Here is a 19,456-nt window from a genome sequence, read left to right as displayed (position 1 = left end):
AAGATGGTGCTTTTAGCAAACCTTTACTGATGCCATTTGTAGGAAAAAAACAGACACAAAACAAACACTTTTTTGCAGAGGACTGGATTCCTATTTTTCTCACTCCCCACCCCCCAAAATGTAGCTATATTTGGGCTATTTTCCTGGTTACCCCCAGGGGACTCCACCAAGCCTGGGTACATTTAGAATTCCCATAACGTTGAAAAAAAGGGTAAACATTTGGTGTCTGATTGCCTTATGTGCAAAAAGCGCGAAGTACCCCATATAGTTCAGCACTTGAGTGAAAAATCCTCAGCAGTTAAGAGGTTAACATCGTGCCAAGACATACTTCCAAATGATGCCCCCTGAACCTAAGTCCAGCCGACACTGCCTCGTTCCTGACGGGCATGCAGGTCTTCATTTGAAAGCTTCCGAAATATTTACATGTACACAAACAATCTTATGACTTTTCGTGATACCGGTTATTATTTTTAAACAACACCCTTCGAACTGGCGCGCTTCCCGGTGCGCTTTTCACTTAATTGACCCGTGGGACTCATCTGTTTCTGCGAGGCGGGTAAACGTTCCAAAACACTGTCTCGAGCAGGTGACAGGACAGGGGGGTCGATTCTAGAGCTGGCCTGGTGCGGTTTACAGTGCAATGTAACCCAAAGAAGACCCGGTAACTGTAGAAATAAGGGCAACATTTACAGAAAACCGAAAGCGAGGTCACGTGAAAAGGCCACTCCTCCCCCCCCCCAGCATTTAAAAACAAAAAAAACGAAAGGTTCTGTCACTGTGTCACCAGGGGCGGCTGGTGTATAGGGGCAAAAGGGGCGTCGCCCCCCCTGCCATCCAGAGCCTGAGGGGAGACGTAAGAAATTAATTTAAAAAACCAAGCAGCCAAAAGAAATTTCCACTTGCTGGCTGCTCTATTACTTTTAATGGGGCAGCTGTGATAAACTGCAGACGTCCTGCTGCACATGTGCCTGCCAGGGCGAGGTCATCTTTCGACCTGCAGGCACAAGCTACAGCAGTGACATCATCGTGCCGGTGCCCAGTTAGAATGCCATGGATAAGGCTGCTTATCGGGCGTTTACTAAATGGCCCTGGGAGGAGTTGGAAGAACTCTATTCATTTCAATGGCAGGGGGCGGGGCAGGCTGAGAGGGAGAAGGAATAGTGGGTGGCAACAATTACCAGTCATCACGAGAGGGGCCGGGCTGTAGGAGGGGTGCAGCTCATTCCTTTCCTCACGTGTAGTCGAGTGTGCTTTCACTTTTGAAAAGCGTTATGCAGCTGAAGCTAAGCCATGTCTTGTTGTGTTTGTTACAACGTAGGCTCAAAAGAATACAGGCTGGTAGGTGCCTATTTTTACTTTAAGCTGTAAATATACTTCACTTTTTGTGGATTTTTTTATGTGCGCGCAGTTAAGCAGCCATGCGGTGTTCACACAGGAGAGTTTGTAGTTAAACACAACTCAACGGTATTGGCGCGCATTAAAGGAGCGCCCGGGATACATTACTCAAGGTCAGATTTTTAAGGCTTAGTGATTTGTCCAGAATCACAGGATATACTTGGGCCGAGCGCTGAGACTCACACAGCACTTTGTGTGTTTTTTACCTAGAACCCCTGGCTCGCGAGAGCAGCTCTGCTCGTACAGGATGTTTTGTTTGTGCTTAACATGTTCCTTTATTTTAAGGATTCGAGCAATTGAGCTCCGGGGTTTTCTTTCCTGTAGGCGCAAAAATCGCTCCAATGGAACATTTACTAATCAAACACAAAAAGAGCTTTGAAATGTGAGTACAGTATTTGATTGAATGTAATTTTCGGTTGCCAGGACCTCGATATGTATGTGTGCACGTGAATGAAAGGGTCAGACACCAACAGAAATTTAAATGAGCACCTCCGCCCGTGCAGGATGTTTTGCTTGTCCTGAACATGTTAGTTTATTTTGACAATATGAGTCATTGCGCTCCGGGTTCCACTTTGCTGCAATCAATTATCAAATACAAAAGAGCTTTGGAAAATGAGGCAAAAAATAGTACTATATACATGGTGTATTCAGTACACAATGTTATTGTATCACCATTTGATCTGCATATCATTTTCAACACCCGTTTATACTTTTGAAAAATGTTTAAAAATTGCGAGTACATGTGCCTGTGAACAGCGGTGCCTCAAATGGCGATGGTGACTAAAGGGACAACAACATATTCCCTTTCACATCTCCAAACTCTTTTACCAGGACGTCAGTGGCAGAAACTGAGCCACACACACATTCCTGAAACGCACGTGATTTACTCCACATGTTTCCGAAAGGCTAGAGGAACCACTAACACCAGGCCCAATTCAAGTTTCGGCAGAGTCACTGAGCCAGTCATAGCTTTTCATCCTTCAGTTGTCGATAAAGAATACTGTTGAATTTGGTAATAATAATGACATATTATCAGTGTTTGAACACAGTGAACTCACCAGGCTGTAATACCTTATATTGAATCTACTAAAAATTATTTTCTCAGATGGTGGAATGAGCCATACACTCTTTGGTCTTGACTGCATTATACGTTTGCATTGTACAATAACATTTAGATAGTGCTTCCCACAACAGGCCAGACGTTGAAGCGCTTGCCCACGTGATGTGTATGAAACTCCATGTAGAGTGTGTGTGGTGCTTGGAAAGTGTATTTGGAACACCACTGTGTCTAGTAAGGTTACAACAGTGAAATAGACTTTTTTTTTTTTTTAAACACAAGCTTTGTGACAAGCCAGATGAATGTTGTATTATTAGACACGTTTTTGTGAAATGCATGTGAAATATATCATTCAGTGATGTTGCCTTGCCAATTTAAATGCAGATACAGCAGCAATAGTCAATTCCTACACTTATGGCAGCGCTATAAGAATTCACTTTCCAGGCCAAATGGCATTCAGAGTGACACTTTGCGGATCAGCTTTTGTTCGGCAGCACCATGCGAAAGATGCACATTTTTTATTATTTGTGTAGCTCGATGCATCTTTGAATGTCCCTGTTCATCAAACCACTGCCATTTAAAGGACGGCATTTAGGATCGCGATCTGTTCGCACGTAACGGGGACCAACACAAACATTTATAAGCAGCACCGCTCGTACAGGATGTTTTGTTTGTGCTGAACAGCTTAATTTGGAAAAGTGACATATATCACCCCTAACTGGTCCCAATTCCAGCACCAGGTCACACAGCCGTCTCTCTCCATAGGAAGCTTGATAAAACTGTACAAATGCTTGCATACTCCCATGTAAATAAATCTCGTTTTACTTTTCACAGTGGACTCAGGCTGTCCTGTTCTCGATTTCCTTTGCCAGCAAAACAGTTCCCAGCCCATCTGACTCCTCCTGAGCCCTCAACCCTGCTGTGTGATATCTTTATGGCCTGACAAATGGATTTCATGCAGCCTACATAAACAGGTTTGCTGAAAGTAAGCACTTTCAAATGCAAGCCATTTGTCTGGAAATAAACAAAAAACACAGGGTAACAGATTCCATGGGTTGGCACAGACATGTTGCCTTAGGTTGTACTCCTTTCTAATCTAATCTTTGAGAATGGAGCTCCCAGGAGATCGCACTTGCCTTTGGTGCACTGTGCTCTTGTGAACAGGCCACTGCACTGAGCTAGCACTGAGCAGGTATGTTAAGAATGGTAATACTGAATAAGCAGCTACCTACGTCATTATCATATGAAATCTATTCTTTGATGTCATAACTACACTTTCACAATGGATTAATTAACCGTCTTGATTTCTCAAATTTGCTTGAAAATGCACCATTTGCCCACTCTTTTTAAAAACAATTGCCTGGGGGAGATCCCCCACCAGGCCTCTCTAAAGGCAGTCGGGCATGGTCTCTTCACTTGCTCTCCACATGGCATTCCTGATGAACTTTTACGCCCCACCACTTTCAGATGTCACCAGCCGCCACTGTGTGTCACACAGCTCAATTACGCAGGTGACTTTATACCGTACCCCAGATTAAATATCAGGGGAGCAGAACAGATTTGGCGCTAGGAGAAAACAAAAACTGCACAAATTTAACGATAGGATAAAATGTCAGGCATGGGGGCCTGCCGGCCCAGTTTAAATTCCTGCACTGACTTACCACGTTGTTGCTTACTTACTGCAGTACATGCTTTGCTCGTCCAGTTCTGCCAGGAGTTTGATCCATACATTGCAATCTCTTGCCATAATCACGTGTCTTTGATGTTACTTCTCGCTGCCCCAAATATCTCTTCTCAAGTCCCAGCGAGTGACTTCTACCTCGAAGGATGAACACATTCGGCTCTTGTACCTTTTATTTAAGCTCTTCGGGTATGTAAATGTTCCTTTATGTGATGTAAAGGGTTCTAAAGTTATAGGAAGGGCGACATTGGGCGAAACCTGTAAGTTTTAAACAGACAATGAACCCTACAGTTAAAGAAATGCAAAATGATGTAACTACATGACAATTGTTAGCGTATGTTTATTTAATCTGCTGTGAAAAGCTCTCCCGCCTGGGCGGTTTCAGGCATCCTCCAGAGCCTGTGGCCGCTTTTCACTCCCCTGGGAGGCTAATGTGCGCGCGTCGCACCTGATAAGGAAAGCTTTAATTGGCCATTTTGTAATTAATTATCTTTTGTTCGCATCGCCTCTGCTGGACGGAAGGGCCAATGAAGCGCCGTGGCGGTCTTTCGTTGATGTTTTTTGTTCTCTGCAGGCTGAAATACAAGTGACTGGCCTGGGCTTCCGCGAGATTTCGACCCCTTACAACCCGTACCCTTGATCTCGTGGTTACAGGTGCATATCCCGGCGAGTTTACTCAGCCTGTCATCCTTCCGGGGTTGATCAAATGAGTAGCAATAAATTAGTAACAATAATTGAGCCACCACTCGTTTCTGCTCATCCTGCATAGCCAAAACGATTAGGCCTGCCCCCCCCCTTCTGACCCTTGCCGTCACAAATGTCCCACAAAGTACCAGAAGTGATCTGTAAGTGCGATCTAACGTCTGAAATGCCGCTCTCGACTCCAGCACTTTCCCAAATGATTGATAAAAAGCTACAGTGATTTCCAGGGCCGAGTCGCCGACCTATTTGGGCAATCCGGCAGTGACTGGCGGGCTGCTCCGACAGGTCAGTGTGTGGGGCCGGTTTTATATTCTGCCGGGTCCTGTTCTGACTGACACGTTCCCTGATATGAAAGGTTCCCTGATATTAAAACAAACGTCGCCTGTAGCAAGCTCAAACCCATGCAGTCCGTACCTTGCAAAACATCTATGGAGCGTGTCTTTCCACATATCAAAACTGCCACAATTTGTAAACATGGGCCACGTTTTTTAGATACCGTACACTAAACGGCCTATTCCGTTCCAGTCCAACCCTGCTCATCCCCCTACTTAAATTCACCTGATCCGGATACTTCAACACTTAGCAACTTACGTCGAATCGCCTTCCTTTTCCTTCCCGCCTCCTCGAATTAGAAGTTAATAACCAACTGTCTCTCTCAGAAAGCAGTAAACGTCTCGACCCGACCCGACCCAATCAGTTTTCAGATCTCTTCTGGGAACAGAGTCCACTCTCGTGGCCATCACGGAGGACATGTTCCCTTAGATAAAGCAGGGAGGACATGTTCCCTTAGATAAAGGAGGGAGGACATGTTCCCATAGATAAAGGAGGCAAAGCAGTTCTTTTTCTTTTCGAACTCAGCACCGCTACATTTTTAGCAACCACAAAAACAAGCATTTACAATGCAAATTGGTCTCGCGAGAGTTGGAGGTATTGGCGCTGGATATGAGAATGTGTTTTACTCTTGTTTTTGGATTGGAGTGTAGTATGTATGTGGTGTGGAGTGGAATTATTTGGTTTGGAATTGTTACTTGTGGAATTCTGTGTGGTGGATTTGTGTACTGGAATTATGTGGCATGGTGCATAATGGAAATATGTGGATAGTAATTATCTGGCATTGAGTGTATTTAAATAATGTGGAGTGGGATTGTGTGTCACAGTGTAATTATGTGGAATGGCATTTAATGTGGTGGAGTGGTATGTTGTTGCGTTTAAGTATGTGGTATGCTATTGAATTGTGCGGCATGATGTGGAATTCTGTGGTGTGGATTGGATGCATGTAGTGTGTTGTTGGGTTGAAATATTGAATGGTTGTCAAATTATGTAGTTTGAAATGGAAATGTGTACAGCTGAATTACGTGGTGTGGAAATGTGTGGTGCTGAGTGAAATTATGCTGATTGGAATTATGTGGCATGTGTGGAATGTATTTGTGTGGAATGTGTTACCAAGTGTGAAAATGAAGAAACATAATTACAATCAAAGGCGACCTTTAATTGTGCTCAAATTTACAAAATTTATACTATGCAAAAACTTGTCTAAACATTAAAGCAGAAACCTGCAGAGTCCACCCCCAGCGACATTTGTGTTCATGAATTCTGAGGGGGGCTTGAACAATGTTTGTTCATAGGAAACATTTTTCTAGCAGAATGAAACATGTTGGCCTTAGTTACATACCATTAAGGGGAAAAAGTTCGAACTCCTTAGCCAGCAGACAAGCATAGTACTAGGTGGTAATAATGGACAGCTTCTGGAGTGGGGGGAGGAGAGGAATGAGCAATAAGCTATTGGTTTTGGCAATCGGGTGTGGGTGGGTAACGGGTGGGGTTGGATAACAGTGAGATTAGAAAAAAAAAAGGCTGTCATTTCAAAGATTTTTGGGCCCCGGCAAAACATATTTCAGTTGTTTTGTGTTAAAGTTTAAGTATAATCCAATATTGTTTAGCATCATGCAGGCTTGAAAAATAAGAAAATGAGTAACAAAATGTAAATATTTTCCGAACAGAGGGGCCCAAAACTTACCTTGCTGGGGTACAAAAGTCCTTAAAATGACACGGAGGAAGGGAGGAGGAAACATGAGATAGGAGGCAAAGAACAAAGGGAGAGAGGAAGGGAAGAGAAAGGGAAAGTAGTGAAGGAAAGGCAGGGAGTGCCGAGTGAAGGAAGGGGAGGGCAGGATCCTAGAGATGACAATTTTGAGTAGTCAAACGCAAGGAAGGCACGAAGATGTGGTGTGGGGAACAGCGTCATATGTAGAAGTTTCTCAAATTTTGGAGTAGTGAATGTCTTTGACTTTTGGAACCAGGTTGTGGAATCCGTACATCTGACGCACGCTGTGACGGTTGAGATTACTTTTTCTGGTCTTTGAGATGTGTTATGTTCTGTCTTTCTAACTTTATTCTTGTTTTGAAAGTAAGAAATTGTGACTGCACAGTCAGAGTTCCTTCCACCAACTGACCAGATCCTAGTAACCCCGAGGTTCTAAGCATTCTACAATGACATGACTACATTCTGCAATTCTTGGCAAGCATAACAGTACAATGTAAAGGTAAACACAATAGATGGGCGTGATGCAACAGCAACTGCTGGCTGCAGAAATGATACCTGGAAAGGAGCGCTCCATCCCTGAAAAAGCATAAACAAAATGATCATAGCAGCAGGGGGCTGTGCAAAACTAGTTTAAAAGTAAACCGCACAGACACTGAACACTAACTAGCCACAGCAGACACAAACCACATGCTGCTAGGGCTGTCAATGGTGTTATCTTGGTGGAAAGAACCACTAGCTTAGCACAATATACAACCAGCCTGTGATGAGCTCTAGCTACCACTACAGTCAGGAGTTGCTGCATATCAAAGAGGTACACAGCCATCCTCCCCAAGTGAAGAACAATAGTCCGATAGTTGAAACCACCTGATGCAACGCCAGTATAATGCGGCTTGTATTAGCAGAGTGACGCAAAAATGACGTTTTGTGGCCCTCAGTTGTATCATGTGCACATTTTGCTGTACTTTCATGAACATTCAATAGTTAAGCATATGTTTCTGCGCCTCCCCCGCTGACAATCAAACCTCTGCATCGGAGAGTGCAGTGCATTTTGCACTTCAACCGCACTCTCAAAGAAAGGACCCAAAGGCTGGTTGTCCTGGAGGTGTGCCACTGAAAAACAGTAATGCGCTGAAACTTTACCTACCATCAGTCAGTGCATGCCATCATCTTTGAGCGCAGTGCCTTTGCTGTCAAACCCCACAGAAGAGCTATAACAGGTCGATGGAAGCTCGACCTAAAAATAGGCACGTTGTCCCCTGGTGGATCCCGCTCACCTTGAAGTTGAGGTATTCAAGATATTACGATATGATTAGCGCAGTATATCTAATGATAGTTTACCTCATTATGGTGTATTAAACGGCTCGAGATCCCCGATTATGTTTAGTACGACAAAAAGTGCCGAGAAACCGAACCGCCTCCATCTTGGATTGCGGCTCTCTCTCTCACTTGGGAGTCACGAGGTCTTTTCCGCACACCCTCTGTTTTCCCCTTACTTGCATTTAATTAGAAGACAGGCTGAGTTGCTGAGAAGCAAGGTCACATCTGCTAAAAGGGAGTATCAGGCGAATTCCTCTAGGCCTGGGACGAGAAGGGAGTTACCCTTTCGACCTTCTCTGTAAAGATAGTAACCCTTTGTAAGTGTAACCAAAACTAGAAATGGGCATGAGCTCATTAGGGGCGCCAGGACTAACTGGTACTTTTCCACATATATGGTTTTGTATGCTGTACTGATAATGTATAAAAGTGTGTTACTGTCAAGGAGCCAGCAGTCTTCCTCGGCGCACCTGATGGGTGAGGATCGACGAGGCTCCTCTATATAGAGTTCTGTGGTGGCTAATAAACGTTTGAACCTTCCACGTTGCCAACTGCTCCTTCTTACCTAATATTGCGGGCCAATGGTAAGTGTGGCCCTTGGAATAATTATTTTGGACACAACAGTTGGCGACCACGAAGGGACCCCGTGAAAGGGTCTCCCCCCCCCGTATTCGGGTGGTGGGGTTGGGGGCGTCCTGACCGGTTGGCGGGAGAGGAGCCTGAGGATTTCTCCCATCCTGCACGACTTTTCGGTGCGTCCCCTGCTGCTAGTTACCCTTCACCGGGGTCTTACGGGCTTAACCCAGAAACTGGATCGATTTGGTCGGGAGGAGTTGGCAGCGGAGAACGAACATTCGTATCTGGGTGCACCCGGTGAGTGTTGATTTGATTTTGACGCACGCGTTGTACACGGTGCATTATTGGTTTAGGCACGCGTCGAAGACGGTGTGCTATTTGATTGATTTGAGAGCATTCGTTGGGAACGATGCGTTTTTGATTTTGAACACGGATTGCAATTGTTTGAAGCTCGCGCTGGACAGCGGTGCATTGATTTGAAGACACGCACCGGAGGGTGGTGTCTTGATTGATCGAGGTTAGCATTACCGTGGTTTGACTCGAAGTACGTACTGGTTGTATTTGATTTGAGTAAAAACGGCGCGCCGAAGGATTATAAAACAGATTGTGCGTGGAAGGACCCGCGACCTAGACTGGGTAGCCACAGGGCATACTCCTGACGGGGCGAGTCCTCGTTTGGGGCTGGCCTTAGTGGTGAGCCAGGAGGGTGGCCGGAATCCCGCGTACAGTCTGGTGTTCGGACTGTGAACCAGAGTCGACGGGCTTGGTTCTCTGATACGAATTGTATGTTGTGTATGATTCATGTTGACTGTTGTTTATGTATACATGTCTGAAAACTAACAACAAAAAAATGTCTTGTTTTAGTAAATTGAATTGTTTTGGCTGCTGTTGTCGAACGAGTGACTCCAGACTAGCTGAGAGCCAACCTGCCCCGCCGGAGGGCAGTCCTAGCCATTTTATGTATGTCAAACATGGGATCTCTCCGTTGTTGTTTTGCACTCTGTGGCATAAGTATACCAAGGGCAATGAGGAGTTACGCTGGCCCAAAACGGGCTCATTTGATGAGAAGAAAATTGCGTTCCTACAGGAACAACTGTTTTCTAGGCGAAGTAGGCAGGCCATGTTTGACGCCCTCATTGCATGGCAGAAGGAGGCCAAACAACGGCGAATAAGGGAAGAGAAAGTAGCCAGAGCCAAGGCAGGACAGAATGTTACTCAGAAAGCTATGGCCTATGACCGAGACAGAGTAGAAAGGGGATTGGATTGCATGAACGTGAATTTCGACTGAAGGTGGATAAGAGCTATGTGACCCGCCCGAATGCAGAAGATGAGATAGAGGATTTACTGGACACCAGACCACCACCCCCTTATGTGCCACAGAGGATATATCCGGAGGTATCAGGGGCCTCGGCCCCGGCTCCAGATATGTCCCTGGGGGCCTCGGCTTCGGCTCCCCCGGCAACCACTACCCCTCCCTCCCTGCCGAACCTCTCCCGGTTACCGACATCTGTGTCTGAAGTTATGGCCATACTGCCTAATTTATTGACGGCAGCTGCAGCCGGGACCCCTCAGCTGTCGCTGGGGTCAATGCCTTTCCCTTCTGTTGTGCCCTCCTCCTCCGCCAGTACCACGCCGGTAACAGCTGCAACTACTCCGCTACGTCCGGCCAGTCTCACTGAGGGTAGGAAGTTGTTCACTCGTTCGGCCTTGGGAACGGAAGAAAGGGAAACTATTGCTACACAAGCATCCCAGTGGATGCGACATCCCATTTATACGCTTGCCGATATTTGGAGTACTATGAGGGACTATGAACCGGTGATGCAACAGCATGCTCTGGAGCATATGGCCAACCGTCTTATTTCTGTGTGGGAACAGGTACATCAGGAAGGGAAGGCTCCGGCTATACTATATGATATTCTTGATCAGGTCCATAAATCTCAGTTGACACCGGAGGAGGTGTATGGGAAGGTACAGACTTTGGTCTCTTATAGAGCTCGTTTGCAGTCTACTACTCCCGCCGGATTCTCTCAGTTCCCTATGTGGGAAGTGCACCCTATCTTCCATCCAGAAGTTGCCGCAGTAGTAGATGCCCACGGCGTCATTACCCGTCCCGGGGTAGACGCCCGGTTCCAGGAACAATGGGTCTATACCCCCTGGAAGCGGAGTGAGGTACTATCCCTAAAAAGCCAGTTGCCAGATCCTAGAAAGAACCCCACCGCATATTACAAGGAACTGACCGAGGCCGCCTCGTCAGCGGTAATGACGCTGGCAGATATTGAATTATTCTTTGCCTTATTAGTACCGGTGGACATTTGGCGCCAGGTACATGACCAGGACCATGTTACGGAATTTGGTGGGACATGGGATCAACTGAGAAACTGGGATAGAGATCGTAAACCAGGGAACAAGCCCCGACCTGAGATACTGGCTTTGCCTGAGAGAATAATAAACTATATGCATTCACTGATCCCACCCAGGAAAGTAGATTGGGACAAGCTGACGGCCTGTAAGCAAAAGAAGGACGAGAGTGTGTCTGATTTTTTCACGAGGTTTGAGGGAGTGTTCATTGACTTCAGCGGACAGGACTTGGCAACGGAGGGGGGTGTACGTTTATTTGTCAATAGATTCGTAACCAATTTGCTACCCGAGGTATCGGCTCGGTTACAGGCAGCTGAGAGTACCTGGACGACCACCACGCCCTCCACGATACTGAGCATGGCTCAGTATTATGAGCATCGGGAGAATGAGAGCAAGGATAAGACAGAAAGAAAATCGAAAGAGTTGAAAACACGAGTGTTACTACAGCAAGTGGAGAGGGGTAGAGGAAGAGGACGAGGGTTGCAGAATTTCGCTCCAAGAGGGGCGGGACTGACGCAAACAGCTGGGCGAACAGATTTGGGCATAAATCAATGTGCTTTCTGTAAAGAGGAGGGGCATTGGAGAGCGCAGTGTCCGTTACTATATGAACAGAATACGGCTTCAAGGGGTCGCGGACGGGGGAGGATGAGTGGGCATCGTGGTGGACACACGAGACAAGAACAGGCAGCCCGAGGTGAGAACAGTCAGAATTATTTCGACCAGAACCAGGGTAAACAGTACTACAATGATGGACGTGTAACGGACGAAGACGCCGGGTATACTCAAACATAGGACAGCCAAGGGCAGAGTAAGGGGCATGTGTCAATCCCGATAGATCAAGCTGGACCTTATGTCCACGCATGATTGTTGGATGCATCGGTAAAGTTTTTGGTTGACACAGGGGCTATGAACAGTTCTGTTTCACGTGCCCTGGTCCCGGGGGCCGCTCTGTCTGGCCAGACTAATGTGTCCGTGGGGTTCTCTGGAACTCCGGTGGTGAGCCCCATTTCTAAGCCACTTTCCCTTACTCTAGGACCGGTTTCGATAGAATCCCCTTTCCTCCTCACCTCCCAGTGTGGGGAAAATCTCCTGGGTATGGATATATTGAAAAGATTGCATGCCCGCATCTATTGCTCCCCTGATGGAGTTTATCTGACCATTCGGAATACCTCTATCCCCTCCGTTCAATGTTTTTCGAAAACGGACTCACTACCTCCTGAGCTTGCACAACTCCCAAAGGATCTTTGGGCCCTGGGGGACACTGACGTAGGATTCCTACAAATTCCCCCGGTGTCCATCACCCTGAAACAGAATGCCAAATTACCGAAGATCCCACAGTATAAAATAGCCCCCGCAGGGGAACACGCTTTACTGGCCATTATTTCTGACTTGATTAGAACAGGGGTGGTGGAGGAAACGGCTTCTAATGTCTGTAACAGTCCCATTCTTCCGATTCTTAAACGAGCCCCTGTACCCCAATCCCCTGATTATGCTGCTACATATCGATTTGTGATTGATTTGCGAGAGATTAACAAGATTGTGGTACCCCAATATCCGGTGGTACCAGACATTAATTCCATTTTGACCATGATTCCTCCCACTGCAACATTTTTCTCGGTGATTGATTTGAAGAATGCCTTCTTTAGTATTCCCATACATCCAGATAGCAGACATTTTTTCGGTTTCTCATTGGGGGGCCGCAGCTTTAGATTCTGTCGCGCCCCCCAGGGGTATACCGAAAGCCCTAGTATCTACAGCCAAGCCCTAAAAAGAGTATTGGATTCTTTACAATTGCTGCCAGGTAATGTCCTATTGCAGTATGTTGACGACCTCCTTGTGGCCTCTGATACAGAACAGGGTTGCCGCGATGCTACGGTTACCCTGCTACGGCATTTGGCCACTCATGGTAACAAGGTGTCGCTCTCTAAATTTCAATATTGTCGACGGGAGGTGACCTATCTCGGTCATCTCCTGTCGAAGGAGGGAAGACGGTTGACTCCTGAGCGCATCGCAACCATAACTAACATGCCTGTTCCTTGCACGCAACGTGATGTCCGCGCTTTGCTTGGTATAACCTCCTACTGTCGCCAATGGATTGCTAACTATTCTCTCTTGACTAAACCTTTCTTGTATCTAACTACCAAGGATGTGCATGAACCTTTACCTTGGACTGATGAATACCAGACTGCCTTTTCTGCTCTGAAAACTGCTCTTTGCTCTGCTCCTGTGCTTGGCACCCCTGACTACCGGAAACCTTTTGTACATTGAGGTGGACGGTTGTTCTCTTTCAGTGTTGACACAGGACTTTGGTGGTAAGCAAAGGCCTTGTGCATATTTCTCGGCGGTTTTGGATAATGTCGCCAGAGCACTTCCCAGTTGTCTGAGGGCTGCAGCAGCAGTGGCTGTAGCGATCAGACAATCGGAAGGGCTGGTCCTGAATACGGATCTGACAGTGATGGTGCCTCATGCTGTGGACGTATTATTGAACAGGACACAGACGCAGCACTTAACTAGTGCGCGTCTTACAGGGTACGAATTGACCCTGTTTGCACCTCATATAACGATCAAACGATGTGTTAACTTGAACCCTGTCACGCTGTTGCCCCTCCCTTCAGGGGATGGTGGACAAGACATACATGATTGTATTTTTCGAACTGAAGAAGAAACAAAGGGCTGGATAGATCTAACTGATACCCCACTATCTGATGCCCAAGGAGAATTGTATGTTGATGGGTCCTGTTTTAGATTACCGGATGGTACGACAGCTGCGGCTTATGCGATCACTATCCTGCAAACGGTAGTCGAGGCAGCCAAGATACCATACCGGTCGGCCCAGGCGGCCGAATTGGTTGCATTATTCAGGGCCTGCGAGTTGGGGAAAGGCTTGAAGCTAAATGTCTACACCGATAGCCAATATGCGTTCGGTGTCGCACATAGCTTCGGGAGGTTATGGGCGGAAAGAGGATTCTTGACATCTCATGGCGAAAAGATAAAGAATGGGCCATTAGTTGACCGATTGCTGGCTGCATTAACGTTGCCTAAAACCCTGGCCATAGTGAAATGTAGTGCACACAAGGTTGTAGTGGATGATGTGGGGAGGGGAAATTCCTTTGCGGATAGGATCGCCAAGGAAACAGCCCAGTCTGACACCATTTCCATGCTTGTAGTGACAAAAGTGATAGAGGCAGGGGTTTTTAAGAACACCATAGACAGTGTGAAAGAGCTACAAAAGGAGGTGACCCCGGAAGAACTGGCATACTGGCAAGAACAGGTGGGGAGGCTTGATGAGAATGGGTGTTGGACTGACTTGTCAGAGAGGTGTAGATGGTTACTACCAAACGCATTCGTAAATGCAGTAGTAACTATGGCGCACGGACCTTCACATGTAGGGGTCCAGGGCATTTGTGCCACATTGGATCCTGTCTGGTATAATGTTAATATCCATAAGACAGCTAGGAACCTGGTTCAGCATTGCATGATTTGTCTCCAGCATAATCCTGGGGTTAGCATCCCCGTCTTGGCGGGTAGTTTTGCGCCTCCCACCCTGCCTTTTGAAGTACTTCAAATGGATTACATACAGCTAGAACGAGTTAATAATCTGAAATACGTGCTGGTGGTGATCTGTACTTTTAGTAAATGGGTGGAGGCGTATCCCACAAAGGAAAATACTGCCCTGGCAACCGCGAAAGCTCTGGTAAAAGAGTTTTTCCCTCGATATGGGTTGCCAAGGGTGATTTGGAGTGACAACGGGACACATTTCAATGCTGACTTGGTTAAGCATGTATGCAAGGGTTTGTCCATTCAGCAGAAGTTTCACGCAGCCCGACATCCTCAATCAGCGGGTCTAGTTGAAAAATATAATGGGATTCTGAAATTGAAACTGGCTAAACTTCAGGACACGACAGGATTAAAATGGCCTGATCTCCTGCCCCTGGCCCTGTTGTCCGTAAGAACTACTCCCCATTCCCGGAGCGGTATCTCCCCTCATGAGGTAATCTTTGGTAGACCTGCCAACGTGTGGGGAGTACCCCGGCCCAAATCCTTCAGGGACATCGACCATCCTATGTTGACTGATTATTTGTATGCTTTGACTAAAGATCTCCATTCCATTCATCAACAGATATCGGCCGTACTGCAGCCCCTGCCGGAGGGACCCGGACACAGCGTGGAACCCAGACAGTGGGTCTTGGTTCGGAACTATCAACGAAAATCGAGTTTGGATCCGCGCTGGTCCCGACCGTACCAGGTGCTCCTGGCAACACGAACGGCGGTGAAAGTTGAGGGTAAGCAGCGCTGGATCCATATCTCCCATCTTAAGCGAGTCTCTCTCCCATTGCCAAGGGAGCAGCTTGACCAGGAGGAAGGCCTGCCAAACCAGGGCGAACCCAGCACTAGGAAACGACTTTCCCTGGACACCCGCAGAGAAGTTGACGGGCGAGGGGAGAGTGCTGTGAGCCTGCAAGACCCTTTTTGCGACCACTCAATTACTCCGAGTGAGGCGTCTGGTCAGGAGCCCAGCTCCTCGTCTGATCCCATTGTGCCTGCTTTGTTTGTGAATCCTGACACCCCTGGTCGGGATCGATATCACCTGCGGGCCCGGAAATAGGGAATCCCAGGTCTAGCCTTGGCAAGTGAAGTTGGAAGCCTCGGCAAAGACCTGAGGATTGGTAGAACACTGGACTGAACTCGTTGAGAGCATGGAACTTTCAGTAAAGCTCTGTTCAGAACGAAGGTAGAGACATTGGTTGGACTGGTGGGGGCCCAGATGGAGTTTCCTTTCAACAAGGGTTGCGTCAAGTGCGACCCCAACGCGAGAAGTTTTTCTTTTTCTTTTTCTGAACAATAGGAGTCTGCCTGTGAGGCTCTATACGGACACAGGAAAGAAGCACCCTCCGGCAGGTCGGACTGCTCGTAGCCCTTTTCCCGAGATTATATTGGACTTTTAGTGAGAAAATGTACCCTTTTGCTCGTTTTGTCCCTGAAGAAGGACGGCCCATAGTACCCCGTACCATTCCCCCGCATTTGCCTATGTTCTCCTCATGGAGTTTGCGTGTTAAAATTGTTTTCATTTTTATATTGATTGTATCCTTTGTGCTATGCTTAGGTCTGTTTATATATCTAGAGTTTCGCCATCCTGTGCACACCTTGATAGTGTCTACCTCTGCTCCTAAGGAACATCATTTCCAGACTTTTGCCCCCCATAAGGAGAGACATCGACAGACATATGTACATAATGCTTTCATTGAGATGCTACACCAGACTCCTAGTTCCACAAATGTTACTGATTGTTGGGTCTGTGGTCTTCTCCCGTCAGTGATGCATAAGCAGGATTTGTTCATATCAATGCCCTTGTCTTATTTAGGTAGTTGCGAAGCCTGGTTTAAAATGTTATCCATGCTATATGAACACTACGCTATAGATGAACGTCGATTTTCAGAGAAGGATTACGCCTTGATTTTAGCCTATATAGAGACACACCAAGGTTTTACTCCTAATGCTGAGGGGACGGATGGTACCCTTGATCCTACCGCCTGTATGAACGTATACACTGATCATGAGAATGATACCTGGTTGAGGGATGAAGTGTTGGATTTCATGACCTTTAATTTTACTGAGTATTTCAAGTATTTCCAGGAGCGAAATGTCTCAGATGAGAAAATCATTCCGGTCCCGGTATTGAATACGTCCTCTTCCTTCTGCGTGCAGGGTACTGGACATCTATCTGTAGGTTATAGTAGATGTAATTACACTTATAAACTACAGACTTTCAGTAGTCCCCCAACACTCACCCCTCCCAATGTTTATTTCGTGTGCGGTGAAAATGCATACACTTGGCTACCCAGGGGATGGGCAGGCCGATGTTACTTATCTTTTCTTTACCCACCGGTCTACATAGCTCCTTCCGATTATCACAAATCTCATTCCTTAAATCGGCGGAGCCTAAAAGCTGAAGCCGCCAGTAATGATGCCACTGACCAGACTGACACTCCAGCCCAACACTTCGTTGATATCATAAAAGGGGCGTTGCCCATATGGGGACCCATCCTCAACAGTAAAGAAGTTAGGAGGCTATCTAGAGTAGTGGAAGGGGTGGTCAATACTACTGCAGGAATATTAACTAATATCACAGTGGAGCTCCAGGCGACCCGGCTTGTGACCCTCCAAAATCGTCTTGTTTTAGATGTTATTCTAGCTGATCGCGGAGGAGCTTGTAGAGTCATCGGCAGCTCCTGTTGTGTATATATACCTGACTCCGCCCCTTCTGTCCATCTAGCTATTCAGAAACTACATCGGCTAGCTTCAGAAATTCACACCGAGACTGGTACTTGGTCCTTGTCTGGGTGGTTTTGGGATTTGGTGACCACCTGGGGATGGAAGTTATTTATGATTCTTTTAGGAATAGTGGGGTTCATTTTCACCTGCTGTCTTTGTCTACAGTGCGGGCCTGCTTGCTGTGCATACTGTGCCGCTCAAGTTCGCCGATCCATCCCTAGGCCCGAGCCCGTCCAAACCAGAATAGATACCCAGCGGGCTCAGAAGGAGACGCACGACTTAATGCAGATTGATGAGGGTATTTTCGAAGACTGACCCTGTTATTAGCTATGCTGCGCTAAAAGGGCCGTTCTGAGGTATTCAAGATATTACGATATGATTAGCGCAGTATATCTAATGATAGTTTACCTCATTATGGTGTATTAAACGGCTCGAGATCCCCGATTATGTTTAGTACGACAAAAAGGGCCGAGAAACCGAACCGCCTCCATCTTGGATTGCGGCTCTCTCTCTCACTTGGGAGTCACGTGGTCTTTTCCGCACACCCTCTGTTTTCCCCTTACTTGCATTTAATTAGAAGACAGGCTGAGTTGCTGAGAAGCAAGGTCACATCTGCTAAAAGGGAGTATCAGGCGAATTCCTCTAGGCCTGGGACGAGAAGGGAGTTACCCTTTCAACCTTCTCTGTAAAGATAGTAACCCTTTGTAAGTGTAACCGAAACTAGAAATGGGCATGAGCTCATTAGGGGCGCCAGGACTAACTGGTACTTTTCCACATATATGGTTTTGTATGCTGTACTGATAATGTATAAAAGTGTGTTACTGTCAAGGAGCCAGCAGTCTTCCTCGGCGCACCTGATGGGTGAGGATCGACGAGGCTCCTCTATATAGAGTTCTGTGGTGGCTAATAAACGTTTGAACCTTCCACGTTGCCAACTGCTCCTTCTTACCTAATATTGCGGGCCAATGGTAAGTGTGGCCCTTGGAATAATTATTTTGGACACAACAAAGTCATGTGTATACCCCTCTACCTGTCCATGACCTCATAATGCTGCACATAACAAATGTCACCCCCGCCCTTGCTCTGGAACTATATGAAGGCTGTGTCTGCCGATTACCACCCAAGCCCTCAAATTGTACTGCACCCATCAGTTTTCGTCCCACAATATTGGGTCATTCTGTACCTCTCCATGCAGTGTCAGTCATTCATGCTAAATAAGGAAATGGGGTAGTTTTCTATCGCACAAGCAGGTTGTGGAGTCGGGTCTCAGGCCCACATGGTGAGGAGTGACTGACACGGACACAAGGTAGTCTGGTGCAGTAACTGGCCACGAGCACGTGCACGCGGGCCCTTTTAATGGTGGGGCCACGTCACTCGTGGCACCCGTGATGGATGGGTGTGGGGTGCAAGTGTGTCCAGCCCTCGAGGGAGTGGCTGGAAGAACGTCTTTCTGTGGAGCACTAGAACGTGTCCCGCAGGACACCACATTCCTTCCCAACTTTATTGAAAAACAAACAAAATGTTAGTCCAACCTGTGGGGACAAAAACAATTAACTAAAACACCACACTGTCCATCAGTCTTCTGAGACAGGTGACAGGAAGACGTCAGACTTGGGCTGATGACACTAGCTGCAGCAGGAGCTTCTCAGTTGGCACTCGTTTAACCTGAAGGGTTCAGGACACGACCGCTGGCTTGGAGACGTCCGCTGCATAGCGTCAGTTCACTTGTGATGACATGTCTTGCATGGCTTCCCTTTTGTTGACATTGGTGATGGTCTGTGGTGAATTCAAACAGTTCTTTCAATGGGATGCGTCATGATCATGGATGGAGTTCATGGTGACGGTTCGTGGAGGTGTTGCCTGATCACTTGTCTCTGTGGACACTTTTGGCTGCAACCGATGACCCGTTGGTGAGGCAGTCTCTTTTCACTCTCTCGCCTGGAGAGGCCCGTTGCCGGGGTTGCTGCAGGACTGCAGGAAGGCTACGCTGGGGCCGCTTGTGTGCCGACTGGGGGCAGCGGCAGGACCACCGAGGAGCCATTACTTGGACGCACGC

The 19,456-nt window shown here is 47.1% G+C and overlaps 1 long non-coding RNA gene across 1 annotated transcript; it reads left to right on the top strand.

Moving 5' to 3' along the window:
- Positions 1-1,246: 1,246 nt before the first annotated feature.
- Positions 1,247-18,322, top strand: LOC146862191 (uncharacterized). The gene is made up of 2 exons (XR_014978108.1): positions 1,247-1,338; positions 15,248-18,322. It is a non-coding gene; the product is annotated as an uncharacterized LOC146862191 (long non-coding RNA).
- The last annotated feature ends 1,134 nt before the right edge of the window (positions 18,323-19,456 follow it).

The sequence above is a fragment of the Triturus cristatus genome, chromosome 2_2, assembly GCF_964204655.1.
Source record: "Triturus cristatus chromosome 2_2, aTriCri1.1, whole genome shotgun sequence".
NCBI lineage: Eukaryota > Metazoa > Chordata > Amphibia > Caudata > Salamandridae > Triturus > Triturus cristatus.
Note: the sequence above shows the minus strand (reverse complement) of the source record. Positions and strands in the feature narration are given on the sequence as shown.